This window comes from Pongo pygmaeus, chromosome 3 (assembly GCF_028885625.2).
Source record: "Pongo pygmaeus isolate AG05252 chromosome 3, NHGRI_mPonPyg2-v2.0_pri, whole genome shotgun sequence".
Classification (NCBI taxonomy): domain Eukaryota; kingdom Metazoa; phylum Chordata; class Mammalia; order Primates; family Hominidae; genus Pongo; species Pongo pygmaeus.
Genome location: NC_072376.2, coordinates 63238150 through 63252767, shown reverse-complemented (window position 1 = coordinate 63252767; position 14618 = coordinate 63238150). Strand labels below are relative to the sequence as shown.

At 34.2% G+C, this 14618-nt stretch overlaps 1 long non-coding RNA gene across 14 annotated transcripts in view; it reads right to left on the bottom strand.

The window, feature by feature from the left end:
* LOC129034779 (uncharacterized) overlaps positions 1-14618 on the bottom strand; it is a 135803-nt gene that overhangs the window by 27819 nt on the left and 93366 nt on the right. For 11 of the 14 annotated variants that reach the window (XR_010126278.1, XR_010126283.1, XR_010126277.1 and 8 more), the window contains 2 exons: positions 11881-12004; positions 7728-10257 (listed from right to left, as the gene is read on the bottom strand). This is a non-coding gene — a long non-coding RNA (uncharacterized LOC129034779). The remainder of the gene's footprint in view (positions 1-7727; positions 10258-11880; positions 12005-14618) is intronic. The other 3 variants (XR_010126276.1, XR_010126273.1, XR_010126275.1) reach the window with 2 other exon arrangements.

Sequence of the window (14618 nt, the reverse complement as noted above, 5' to 3'; positions counted from 1 at the left end):
CTTCTAGCTATGGGTTATAGTTTCCTGCCTTTTTAACTGATTCATAGTTTTTGATTGGGTGTCAGATGCTATACATTTTACTTGTATGTCCCAGATATATTTTGCAGTCCTATAAAAATTTTTAAGCTTTATTTGCTAAATGCAAATGGGAACATTTTATTCTTTGGGGTCTTGTGACCATTCTTGGATCAAAGCAGCCTTTAGTATATTTTTCTCTACTGCTGATACAAGATCTTAGTACTCTATTCAGTGTAACATTAATTATGGCAGTTTCCACTCTGGCTGGTGGGAACAGGCATTACTCCAAACCTGGTTTGTGTGTCAGGCACTGAGGCACTGTTCACCCTAATTTTTTCAAGTGATTTGTTTAGCAGCCTCTATTTGTTTTCTCACACACCTGTAGTGATCAGTAGATACTTGGACTTAAAGGGGACCTTTTGCAGATTTGGGGAGTTCTTTCCCTATGCAGCTCTTTTTGTTCTCTAGTAGTTGGTTTGCACACTGAGGACACCCTGACTTGCCTGCATGCTCAGTTCTGTGTCCTTAAATTAAGGACTCTGTGGATCTCTGCCTAGATTCTCCCACCCTACCCCAGAACTTGAAATACCTATTTCTGGGCAGTAAGCTGGAGAATTATAAACTAACCTTGTTTGTTTATTTTCTGCCACCAAGGGATCACAGTATTTCATTGCCTGATGTCTAATTTCTTGAGAGCCACTGGTTTACATATAAAGTCTGAATTTTCAGTTGTTTCAGGTGGGGATGGGGTGTGTGTAAAATCAGTTTCAGTTACTTCATTTGCAAGGAAATCAAAACTTGAATGTCAGTTTAATAAAGTAATTCTAGTATATTCCTTTTAGCTCCATTCTTTTAGCATTAATTGTTGTGGTAAAAACTGTTATATACTTACTGATCTTAATACTAGTTAATGTATTTTGTTTCTCTGATATTTGTACAAAATTATTTCTTTATCCGTGTTGCTCAGTTTCTCATCTTGTGACTGTCTGTGTCACCATTTATTTACCCTATTAATATACTGGGTACTATTTTAATATCATGCTTTTCTGAGAAAAGAGATTAGGTTAAAAACACTGAGTTTTAACTATTTGTATATTATTTCTTTGCGATTCCCTTGATTTTCTGACCTTGAACTACTCTTAGAAAAATATCATCTCCTGAATTTATCTTTCTTCTACTTACCTGTTTTTTTTTCATTTTAAACTTTTGAATAAAAATTCTGTGACTTTTCTAAATTTTATATTCCAACTTACTATTTTCATAGGGACTAGAGCCTATCCCTTGCACACATTTTTAAATTTCAAACATTGATTTTCATCTGGAAAAATAATTGGTTCACTTTCAAATTCTTATTTACCTGCTTTATTTGATCATGTTTTTATATCCTCCTTTAGTACTTTTTGAAGATGTAATTTCCTTATGTATTTCTTTGAAGATAAATTTTAAATATTGAATACAATTTTATTTCTAATTCATGACAAACTATCACTGCTTTGTTATAATTTTATCATTGATCTTTCATACAATTAGATTTCAAATTTTGCTTTCTGTTTGTTTTTTCTATTTATTTTAAATAAATAATTTTCACTTTTTGGTTCATTTGTATCTTATTTTTCTCTTTTTTTCATCTGTGCTCATCCTTTTTTAAATAATGAGTATGTGGTTAGCATGCCCAAGGACAACGAAATGCAGGCCATACTTTGCCAGTGTCATGGTGATGGTGATATTTTATAGACAGAATCTCTGTGACAGCTGAAAATTGTTGGTTTTCTCTGTAGTGTACTATCCTTCCTCCCTAGGCTCAGAGTTTGCTAGCCTTGGTCTACTTACTGAGAGGTGGTGCAACCACATCCCAGCTTCAAGCCTTGAGACTATCGCTGGTCCCGAATCTAGCATGGAGCACTTCCATACCTTTTTATCCCTCTAGGGTCAAACCACCACCACTCTTTCCTGCTTTCATAGCACAGAAAATCCAATGCTCATTTCTAATCATCACTTTATTTATTCCTTCTTTTTCTAATCTACAAAGATACTGTTTCTGAATCTGGCTATTTAAAAAAATTATTTTGCCTACAACTGCTGTTTGAAACAGGAGCTGTATTAAAATATACATTTGTTATGCCACAATTTTTGTAAAATCTTAAGCCAAGGATATTTTTATCCTAAAAAGTACATCAATTAATAATTCTTTGGGCAACAGAATTTACAGAAGTTTTAGAATTTATAGGGTGTTTAGAAATTATTCATTCTAAAAATACAACAGGGAAAAGCTGAGAGAAATTGACAATGTTGACTTTCTAGCTTCTCTTTGTCTTTAAGATGAATTCATCTTGTAAACTGAAAGACAGATATTAATTTTTCTTAATTGAAATAACATAATTTCTAGAAACAATTTTTAAAGAGAAAACCTTAAAGAAGGTCAGCTATTTTGTGAAATGCAAAAATTAGACTAAAATACCTCAGTCAAATAGATGTCTACTTCTGAAGAATTAGTTATAAAAGTGCTTCTTCAAACTTCTCACTTAGAAAGTGTCTATCCAATTAACCATTGCCTTGAAGGCTTTTATACTTGCATCTCTTGAAGTAGAGGTCAAACAACAGACGGTTAATTGGAGATTTCAAAGTGGAATTTTAGGAAAAATTAAAGTATTGTTCTGAGAAATTTGAATTTTTTAATAGATATCTTGTAATTTTCCTGAAGCTATATTCACCAATGACTTCACGTAAGTAGTTTTGTATTGACAGAAAACACAGGGTACTAAAAGATATATTAGTTAAATTACTTCATCAAATGCATTTTCAATTCAGTAGGAGTGTTTAATCATGGATTAAAAGTGGAAATATTTATGGCATTGAGGAAAATGGTATCCTTGTTATTTAACCTTACCTACAAGATCATGTCAACCCCAAGTACAAAGTTAACTATATTCTGATATGCAGCTCAGCTGTAGGCTACTATTTAAAAGATAACTTTTGGATGCCCTAAGGCTATTGTTATCTTGAATAATTTATTACCACTGGCTTTCTGTATTTCATCATATTTTACTCTAAAAATCACCTTTTCCAGAGAGGGCAGTGACATTAGCTTGTTTCCTATCATTTAGTTACTGCTAGAGTCTCTCCAGCATTACTACACAAACATACAAGAAAAGCAACTGAATTCTCTTGTTAAGTATGGACTCAGATCAAATTGGAATAGGATGAAAAAACAGCCTGACTTTCTGTAATGATTCTTTTGTTTGGGGGCACACATTTTCCTTCTTATTGAAAAAAAAAAAAGAGGGAGAACATCCATAAAGAAGAGTCCCATTTTTATCCTATAATTTACTGATATGATTACCTCTATAGAGTATAGCTTCCCAAATTTGTGTGGACTTACGTTAAGGCATAAGCATTATGATTAGACAAAGACAAGAAAACCCCAGATATCAAACTATCACACACGTGCACACACACACACACACACACACACACACAATCAAAGGTATTTTAAAAATGATATTAACATCTCTGGCACTGGGATTCAGTAAGCAAGGATAGATCTATGCAACTTATAGATCTTCAGGCCCAGAAAAATGTTTCTCAAAATTTCTTGCCCATTGTCTTCAAACAAAAATTTACTATGTTCAAATGCCATGACTTTTGTATTTTATACTTCCACCCTTGTTGAAGATAGACTCTGATTTGTACTTCAGGGAGGGATTTAGGAGCTAAAGAGCTTAGTAAGATAATCTTTTTCTCTGAATGAATGAAATAGATCTTTCTTAACAAAGTATTTCTTTCTTAGAATTGTTGAAAGTCCATTTTCTTATTCATATTTGTGTTTCAATGTGTGATCCTGAGGGCATTCAGAAATTATTGAAGTATTCTGCTCAGTTGGGCTTGGTAGCTGAGAAAAAAGTTATAATACTTAAGAATCAAATTTCTCTTTTATTTTTTTACAGACTGTAAGTTATATTAGTAAGATCTATCGATATTTTTGGATGCCATATAATCCATTCACTTTGCCACATAATCTTTCATTATTGACCGACTATCCTAGTGTTTATGCACCTACTTTCCTACTTTAAGTTCTTCCATACTTTTATTCTGTGGAGAGTGTTGCTACGATCATTTTTGTAAATGTCTCTTCTTTTATATGTGCAAAGATTTCTCCCAAGTATTTATTTGTGGTTGGCATTGTTGAAATAATACACTGGTAGTGTGATTCCAGGTCTTGATCTTGGGAACTAGTGGGACATTGAATGCCAGAATTGTCAGTTTAAGTTTTATAAAATATTCAGTAAATTTAATTAAATGTCAATTTATTTAACTAACTTTTGCTGAATTTTATTATGTGCTCAAACATAGTGAATTTTATGGACATTGATAGTGCAGAAAAAGGAGGCTATGGTGCTGGGGCTAGGGGAGAGTTTGTATCTACAAATAGATTGATCAGAGGAGACACTAATAACATAACCCCTGATCCCATACTTGAACATGGGGAGAGAGTGGCCATAAGGAATAGCCATGAGGAGCCTGAGGGAAGAGGGAACAAGGCTCTAAGGCAGTGTTGTGTCCAGAATGCTTGAGGAACAGCAAACAGCAGGGAAGGTAAAATGATTGCAGCAAGGTGAATGAGGGAAAAATAATAAGAGATAAGTCAGAGTGGTAACAAGGGAGGGAGCTGGTCACCTCATGAATAAGTCATTGTTAGGTAGGACTTTGGTTTTTGTGACTTAGGTTTTTAAGGGATCACTCTGACACCACACTTGAGAAGAAATTATAGCACACAGAGTGGTGCAGAGGAGGTGGAGGAGATGGATAGCTCCTATCGGGGGCCTGCCGTCTCTCTGGTCCTGAGGGATGCAGATGACATATCAGAGAGGACTGCATGCAAACTAGAGACCTTGCAATGCATGTTTCTGGGACCCAAGTTATGTATCTAGGAGAAAAGTTGGGCAGATGTAGGATAAGAGACTTAGTGAGAGTTTTGAGTACTGTAGTTATCATCTTCTACAAAGGATACACAAAGGATACCTTGCCACAGAGACAATCATAAAATCTCTACAGTATCATCCGCGTCATAGCAAAAGCTGCTGGTGTTGCAGATGGACTGCTGACATTGACGTCACAGCCAAAAGCAGAAGGGAGGAAATAGTTTCACTCACCTTCTAATGTCCTGCTAGTACTTTATAGTGGAGTAACCTAACCAGAAACCAGCTGCCAAGCATTGGAAAGTGAAATTCTCAGGCTTTCAGGCCCATAAATTACACAGGCAAGCACATTTAAGAGTGGCAGTAGAGCTGTGGTCTAATCCACAAACATCTAACCCACTTAAGAGTTACCAGCTTGATAGCTACTGTGTCCGGAACCTCCAGAGGGAATCCTTTAATGACTCTTCTCATCTTTCTCAGAGTAAAAGCGAATGCAAACGGGATACATTTCACTATATTCTTACAGCATCATCATGATGGAGAGAAAAATGGTGCAACATTAAAGGAGGTTATTCTGAGAAGGCAAACTTAAAGAGTAAATACCAAAACATCAGCTAAAAATGCCTGCAAAGAAGTAACGCCATTAGGCCAAAAATGCTCTTAAACGATCCCATCATTCTGGAAGCGCCACACACTATCACCCATTCCGAGATTGTTCTCAGCCTCAGTTAATCAAATCTCCTCTTTGTCATGAGTGGTGATCTGTGCTATCCCCAGAGTTGAAGATATATATATTAATAAAAGTAACAAAATTAAAATATACACATCCTTTGTCAACTTATTTCTAAATCGTTCATTGTAAATCTGTTTCTATTTTGCCTGAGCTGCAGGTAAATCTCTATAGGCTACTTGACATTTCATTTGATAGTTTTTATTTCAAAACTGATAACTACATAGCCGGCAAATTAAGATTTGTAAGCTAAATCCATCCCACTTCCAGTTTTTGTAAATAAAATATTATTGGAGCACAGTCATGCCTGTTTATTTACTTACTGTCTCTGGCTTTCTTCGTCCTAGAACAGCTGAGCTGAGTAGTTGCGATAGCTAATTTCAGGTTCACATTTAGCAAAGCCAAAATATTTACTATCTGACTATTCAGGAAAGAACTTTGCTGAGCTCTGTTATCTATGATACTTTACTTGGTATTTCACTCTGGGTAACCATAGTTGGTGACACCTTCCATGAGGACCTGGGTTCAGTAATCTTGGGCTCACTGTTTTCTTTTATCACAAATCTCCACCAGCCAAATTTAGTGATTTTTTAATCTGATTAAGTTAAATCTTTAATGATTCTTCTTTATCTTTTTTCAAGTTGTTTCCACTCTGTCTCAATTGCTAAAATAATGTCATAGTTGAATTATTATTCTGCCTCCAGTCAAATCAAATGCCAATAACACGTGATGCTTCATGACTTTTTAATGTAACTCCTTGCTAAAAAGCATCTGTGCTTCCCCAGTTGACCAATAAAGATGAATCTGTTTCTCTGTCTCCCCTCCAATTTCTTTTATAACCTCAAACAATACCTCTCACTAGTCACCTGCAGAAATGCTATTCATCGTTCAGGAAACCCAAGAAAACCACATCACTATTTCCCAAATAATATGTACTTAAAAGAATGATGATTCCAATAACATATTATTGTTATTAAAAATTATAGAAATTATATTTAACTTTTCTATGCCTTAGCGGATGGTTGTTCCAGACACCATCCACTGAGGCATAGAAAAGTTAAAAATAAATGAGGCATCTAATTGACTGGGACCTGCACATTCGAGAAGTTCATGGAGTTTCACTTTATTCCTTTAGAGGGAACAAGCCATCTAAGTCCATATTTGTAAAAGAAATTAGAATTCTATTTTTTATAAAAAGTATTTAATATATAATGTGACTTTAGTAAAAATCTACCTTAATCATAAAGCTATTTTTCATGCCTAAAAGATGACCCATGGGTATTTAGGGTTAAAACATATTGTTATTTGATGATTGACTGAAGATGTCCTTGGTCATGAAAGGGGCGAACATTGAACTGGGGAAAATGTGGTGTAATCTTCAAGCCCTCTGAATTTATTATTGCAGTGTAAAAAATCTCTATTCTGCTTCTTACTCTAGGTGATATTTTTCTCCAAGATCTGAGGAGAAAAGCATTTCTTGGACTCTGATACTTTTCCTAAAGCATTTTTCTCTTTTCTTTTCTTTTTTCAGAGGTCATTGTCAAAGTTTTTGTCCTTGAAAGGTTAGCTAAGTCTATAGATTTTTATTTGAAGTTACAAGTGCTCTTCAGCATTTCAGTTATAGGTGTCTACTTCTGCAATGGTATGAGACATTGCTCTTGTAAAAATTTCAATCTGTATGGTGGAAAATTTTTGAAAAGTATTGTCAAGTGTATTACTTTCTGCCGAAGGTTAATCAGATACTGCTGAATGATGGTTAGTTCTTTGAATAGTTAATGCTATTACCAAGATTCTATTTGATACAAATAAAAATTACAATTAAAAGTTTAAAAAACAGTTTGAGAAACTGAAAGTATCAATCTGTTATTTTTATGATTTAATGGAAAGTAAAAAATATGCATCCACAATCTTTTATGCAGTTTCATGAGCCATTACAAAGTGGAATGGAATATTACTATTTATTGGGTATTCACAAAGCTAACTTTCTTTAAAAAACATTAGGAAAGGGTAGAAAAATTAATATCATTTTAATAAATATCAGTTTTGTGATATTAGGTACTTACGTTTCCCGACAATCATCTCTCTCTCTCTCTGTCTCTCTCTTTCTCTGTCTCTCTCTTTTCTTTCTCTTGTTTACATACAGAATATAGACATTGGGAAAAAAGTAGATAGTTAGGGACCCACAGAAGTAAAATCTATAGAAATAAGCAAGACTTTGAAACTCCAAATAAGGCCATTGGTTATTAAGATATTGCCCATGTTTAAAAAAATAAGAAACACCTATAAATGATTGGATGCCATGCTGACATAAAGAAGGCACAGATGTTAGATCATACCTGGCGCTCCTTCTATGTTCCTCAGGCAATAGTCATAGGACTGCTGAGACCCTGAACAAAATCCAGAAGTTCTTTCCAGAAAGGAATGAGATGATATTAGGCAACTGCTGTCAGCAACCAACACAAGGGATTTAAGTATCAAGCAACTCTTCATCTCTACCTTTTTCTTTTTTCCTATTTACCAAAATCCAGTAAGTTAATTACAAATTTGACAAACAAATGAAGGAAGATCACATAGGCACTCTAGGTGGCCATCTAAATTCACCAAAAATTAAGTATGCCTAAACCTACCGATTTGTGTGCTATGAAGAAAAAAAAAAGAGAGACAGAGAGAGAGAAAGATTGTTCTGGAAAGGACATTTTCTTGTACATAAGGGCTATTTCTATTTAGAAAAATCCACACTGTGAACTTTGAAGCCAGGCATCTCCTCTCAGCTAGGGCACTGACAAAGATAGAGAAGGAGCCAATAAAATGCCATCACCCATGGTGACGACTCCAGACAGTGGGAGACAAAGAGGCAACAGCATTAGGTTTCTTCCGGCATCTCTGTTAGAATTGAAAACAGGAGTGACATTGACAGATATACAGTAATGGCAATGACAGTAGAAGCATTCGAACCATACTGTGCTGAGCTGTTTAACCTCTGCTTCCTGATTCTAGTGAGATTTCAGAATCTACTTCTCTAGGCTTCTCATTGTTTTTTTTTGACCCAGTTATATATTTCTAAATTCATTTTCTATGTATGTGGCCAGAGTCATTTTCTAACACCTACAACTAGCAGGCAATAAAGATGACTGATGCAAAGGGTAAGGAAAGTTTCCTAGATAGTGACAACTCTTACATATAACTTGCCAATTTTAATAGCTTTTAGTTTTTCAGTTTAGAAAAAAAAATCTGGTGATATAGTATAACAATTACACAATATTTTCTTGAATAATTTGACCCAGACTTATGATTGTATGGCATGGGTAAAAATGAATTTTATTAAGTAATATTGTATTATTCTTCAACATAACGATTTTTGGGTGATTCATTCTAAATTGGTTTCTCACAGTTAATTGAGTGCTCTTGTGAATTGTTGAATAACGTATAATTTTACAGTTGGAAATTCTTTTTTCAATTTTGAGCATTTAATAAGTGAAAATAATCTGTACTTTACTTTGAGATAAATTTATTTTTTAAAAAAGAGGAAAAGAGTTGTTACATAAGGAAGAAATAATATTTTCATCTTCTTTCTCTTCTTTGACTTTCAAACATTTTAAGTTTGTGGACCAAGTATCCACAAACACCAGGGAGACCTGACCTTTCTGTGACAGGTATGGAATAAGTGAGTGAACCTCAGGGGGCAGATTTGAAAGAAAATATCCTTATCTTAAAGATAATTAAGTACATTTTTCAAAAGGAGAAAATGCCTGTGTGCGGCACATTTTTAGTTGAAATTCATTTTTTAACCTAAAAATGCAGGAGAAAAATTACTTTTGCAGGTTTTCAATAGAAATTACCTTGAGAATCCTTCTTTTGAAGCATTTCCCTGAGTTGCATAGAAAATTTGCAATAACAAAGTGATTATAACTGCTGTATTCATTTTTCATATTTTACATATCGTGTAAGTGAATCTATACCAAACTAAGTACAGTTACCCTTTAGCTAAAGTTGTACTTTCACCTTTGCTTAAACCAGAATGAAGAATTTAAGTTAATGAAATGGCAACATCCATATAGATAAAAGGAAAGGTTGGAAACTAGGGCATCTTGGATTTCCTAGTTCAAATCCCACCTGATCTCCTTTTGCTGTGGTACAAAAGTTGGCCTTCATATGACCAAACATAAAACTGACCCAAATCTAAGTAGGCTCTCATTTGTAAAATGAATGTTAAACTAAAGCTCTTGAGTATATGAATTACAAAGACGCCCTTATGACCACTTTTCATGGATGGAGACAGTGTGAAAAGAGATTTGGAACAGAAACAGTTACCTGTGACATACTTTGTTCATCTCATGCAAAATGTGCTGGCAACATTCAGTGTCAAGATGTTTTTCAGAGAATGTTCAAAGTATAGCTATAAATATGTGCTATATATTTTTAATCTTGATTTTTATTGCCATTATAAACAGAAGAGTTGTGAGTTCACCAGGGATTTGTGTCACGTTTAAACATGTCCTTGAAAATGTTTAGTAAAAATGGAGATATCCAAGTCCAAGATACTGAGATGTTTCATCAAAATCTACATTGAATTGAACTAGATTACAACATGGCCTGTAATTCAGAAATGCCATAAGAGAAGGTAGCAGAGAAAACATAATTGAAAAGATATTTATTTAGTATCAAATTATCAAGGTGGTATCATATAAATGGAAATAGCTGCTTTAATTAGCTGTTTGTATCAGTCAAACAGGAACTCTTATTGAATTCTAGTTGACAAAATAACCAAAGTTCTGACATTTCTTTTCAGCTTTTATTAATTGGTTTATTCAAATTATATGTGTTGAGTATCTACTATATGCAGTGTGCTGAAATGGATTGTAAAGTTGAAATGAATATGAGTACTGATTCAAAATGAAATTATCTTTTGGTAATAAGCTGATATGATACTGTATATTGAAAGTCAATTTTATGCTTAATTATTCACTCTATAGTTGAGACAGCCAATCAAAATATTGCCATTTTAGCCAATATATAATTATTTGAGTATTTAAGCATTTAAAGTTAAGCAGTTATGAGGGCAAAGCTATATACCTTGAATAGAAAAAATAAAACTGAAATATATCTCACTAATAACCCACAACAAAATTTAAAATTTCCAAATATATAAATGATAGGTTTTATTTGCTTTGTGACACACAAAATATAATAAGCTTGAATTAACATATGAATCATTTAATATAAAAACTTTTTTTAAATTAAGGTTAATGCTGTACTAAATTAAGGTCAATGCTGTATGGTCTGGTGAAAAAATGTCTATAGTTGAAAACATATACAGAAAGAGAACATAATATAAAGTAAATTATTATACATAAATTTTATTTTAATGTTCATTTATAGATTTTGATATTCTAATAATTTGAATATCTTTAAAAAGATATAATAGTTAAAATGGTTTTGATTTTATTAATTGTACATTTCTCCTTCATTTTATCAACAAGAATTTAATTTTTCTCACCACTCCTGTGAAACTATTGCCATAATTAAGATGGCAGTAGAGAAGTCCAAAGGTTTTGGCTGAGGCTATTGATATAATCCATGGCCCACAACAAGATGAGGTATTTACAAGTAACTTTGTTCAAAAGCCATAGGGCAAATCTAAGTGACTCTCTTTTTCTACTTGTGAATTTTCCAAAGTTTTAAAGGAGAATTGTACAATTATGTTTCAAAGTAGTTCTTTGAAATTAGCATTATAAGAACATACGATGTTTAAAAAATAAAAAATACAGAATATACTTCAAGAAATGCTTAAAGTATCTGATCTGTTTTGTGTCAATTAAAAATACATATTTTCCAGCACTTGAGTGTAATTTTAACTGGGATCTCACCTAAAAATGATTCAAACATAATACTTTGGAATTACTTTTTAATAGTTAGAAAAATTGTCATTAGGATTAAAAATATTCAGTGTGCATATATGCGTATGTATATAATGTTTGTGTGTGTGTTTGAAGAACATCATGGAATATGTGAGAAAATTCTAAAATTTCTGTAATAATTAAAGATATGGAGAAATTTATGGTGACTTCGTCTAATTTTTCTAAGTGGTTTAAAGAAATTGAGACATGTTGAATTTCTTTTTGACAAAGAATAAATTTAATCACATCACTTTTCTTTTTGTCAAATGATTATTTTTCAAACAATGCTAACAATACAAATTACACTATATCAGCTTACCTTACATCTGTTATCCTAAGCTCATTTTTTAATTAAAATTCTCATGAGCTATTGGCAACGTGAAAATTAGTGAGTTGGTAAATTGAGGTGAGAAATTCTTCCAGAAATGTTTAAGATGGAATAGCTAGAAAGAAAATATGAGAAAAATAATTACTCTAAAGGATAGAATTAGAAGAAAGTTTCTCTTTAACAGGAGCTTTTGAAGAATGGAAATGGAAAGGAGGCAGTATTTATAGAGATAATATTCAGCAGAGCTTCTGGATGTATAGAAAGACATAATATAAATTTCATAGTTTTATTTTCCTCAGAAACACCACCTCATGTAGGTGATTCCAGGAAGCACAAGTGAAGACTTGAATTAAGCTGTCTAGGGAGAAAATGGCTTGTTATTGAGCAACGGTGGCGCATTCCTGCTGGAGACTCTGAGGACCCAACCTAGAACAGGTATCCACTGTCTCCAAGGATAGAGTCTTGAGGGTTTTGTTATTATTATTATTATTTAAAGTTCTGGGGTACATGTGCAGAACGTGCAGTTTTGTTACATAGGTATACACGTGTCATGGTGGTTTGCTGCAGCCATCAACCCGTCACCTACATTAGGTATTTCTCCTAACGTTATCCCTTCCCAAGCCCCCCATACCCCGGCAGGCCCCGGTGTGTGATGTTCCCCTCCCTGTGTCCATGTGTTCTCATTGTTCAACTCCCACTTATGAGCGAGAACAGAGGTCACAGAACAGAGTCTTGGGTTTTAAATCCTTAAAATTCTGCCTGCTCCAGGCACCCTGAATAAGCTAATTCCTGATGGTAGAAAAGCTGTGAGATGCAATTGGTATCTGAGGTGAGATGCTGCCAGAAGACCCAGGACACTGTCCACCAAGACTGCTGAAACACAGGGGCTGCTGAAATGTAGGGGATGCTGTGCAGGGCTCAAAAATAAGTCTAATACAACTTAGACTGAAAAGACTGGCTCAGAAAACACCCAAAAGGAAAACAAGAAATGACTGGCACTAGACACATGCTAGTGAAATTTAAGAATATCAGTTACAATCTCCCAGAAAGAAAACAAAAATGTTTTCATAAAAGGAACATAAGATCAACATTAGATTTCTCAACTACAACACTGAATGGAAGAAAAAGTGGGCTGGGCGCAGTGGCTCACGCCTGTAATCCCAGCACTTTGGGAGGCTGAGGCGGGTGGATCACGAGGTCAGGAGATCAAGACCATCCTAGCTAACACGGTGAAACCCCATCTCTACTAAAAATACAAAAAAATTAGCCGGGCGTGGTGGCAGGCACCTGTAGTTCCAGCTACTCGGGAGGCTGAGGCAGGAGAATGGCATGAACCAGGGAGGCAGAGCTTGCAGTGAGCCGAAATCACGCCACTGCTCTCCAGCCTGGGCGACAGAGAGAGACTATGTCTAAAAAAAAAAAAAAAGTAATATTCCTAAATTACCATAAGTAAAGCACTTCACACTATCATATAAATGCAAAGATGCTACATAAAAGACTCCAGGCATTCAAGACCTCAGAACATTTGTTGTACATACAATACATCTGGAAGAAAAATATTTAATAAATAGACAATGACATAAAAATAAACATGAGTTATTTTAGGAATACTAGAAAAATGTACAAGTTTTGTTAAGTTTTTAAACTTACTTGGGGAGTGAACATAATTGTTAAGTTTTAACATGGGTAAGAAAAAAGTAGAAACGCAGGTCAAAAAAAGATAGGTGTAAGCATTAGGAGAAAAGCATAACATGTATAAATATACCTTTCTAAGTTTAAAAATTGCTAATATTCACCAGGTGTGGTTGCTTAGGCTTGTAATCCCAGCACTTTGGGAGGCCAAGGCAGGAGGGTCATTTGAGTTCAGGAGTTTAAGACCAACGTGGGCAACAGAACAAGACCTCGTCTCTACTAAAAATGAAAAGAAAAAAATAAAATATCCAGATGTGGTGGCACACACTTGCGGTCCCAGTTACTCAACGGTCTGGGGCGAGAGGATCGTTTGAGCCCAGAAATTCAAAGCTGCAGTGAACTATGATCATGCCACAGCACTGCAGACTGTGTGACATATGGAGACTTGTCTCAAAACAAAACAAAACAAAAAAACTACTAATGTTGTGAAATTTGTCATATTTTTAAAAGAAGAGCTAGCCACAGTGGCTCACACCTGTAATCCCAGCATTTACGGAGACTGAGGTGGGAGGATCACTTGAGCCCAGGAGTTTTAGATCAGCCTGGGCAACATAATGAGACACAAAAAAAGAAAAAACAAACAGAAAAAAGACAAAAAAACCCCATATACTGCATGCACACATGAATACACATTTTAATACAATGAGCATACATGTACTCCACTCCCAGATGATGAACTAGAACATTAGCTAAACCTTAAATTCATTTGATCTGGGTTCATTCCTCTTCCTCCCATCTCAAAGTCATCATATCATGAATTCTTCTTTTCTTGGTTTCAAAGTTTTATTGCTGGTCTATTTATCATCTATAAATTGTTTTTCTGCTTTTTTGTACTTTATACAAATGGAATTCTCTATTTTATAAAATTTTAAATTCATATTGCATTTTCAGAATCAATAATGTTTATGCATTTAGTCATTTGTACTGCTAAATAGTATTTTGTGGTATGATTCTACCATAATTTAATCATTCATTCTACTATTCTCCCATTAATGAAAATTTAGGCAGCTGATTTTTTTTTCTCTATTCTGACTGAT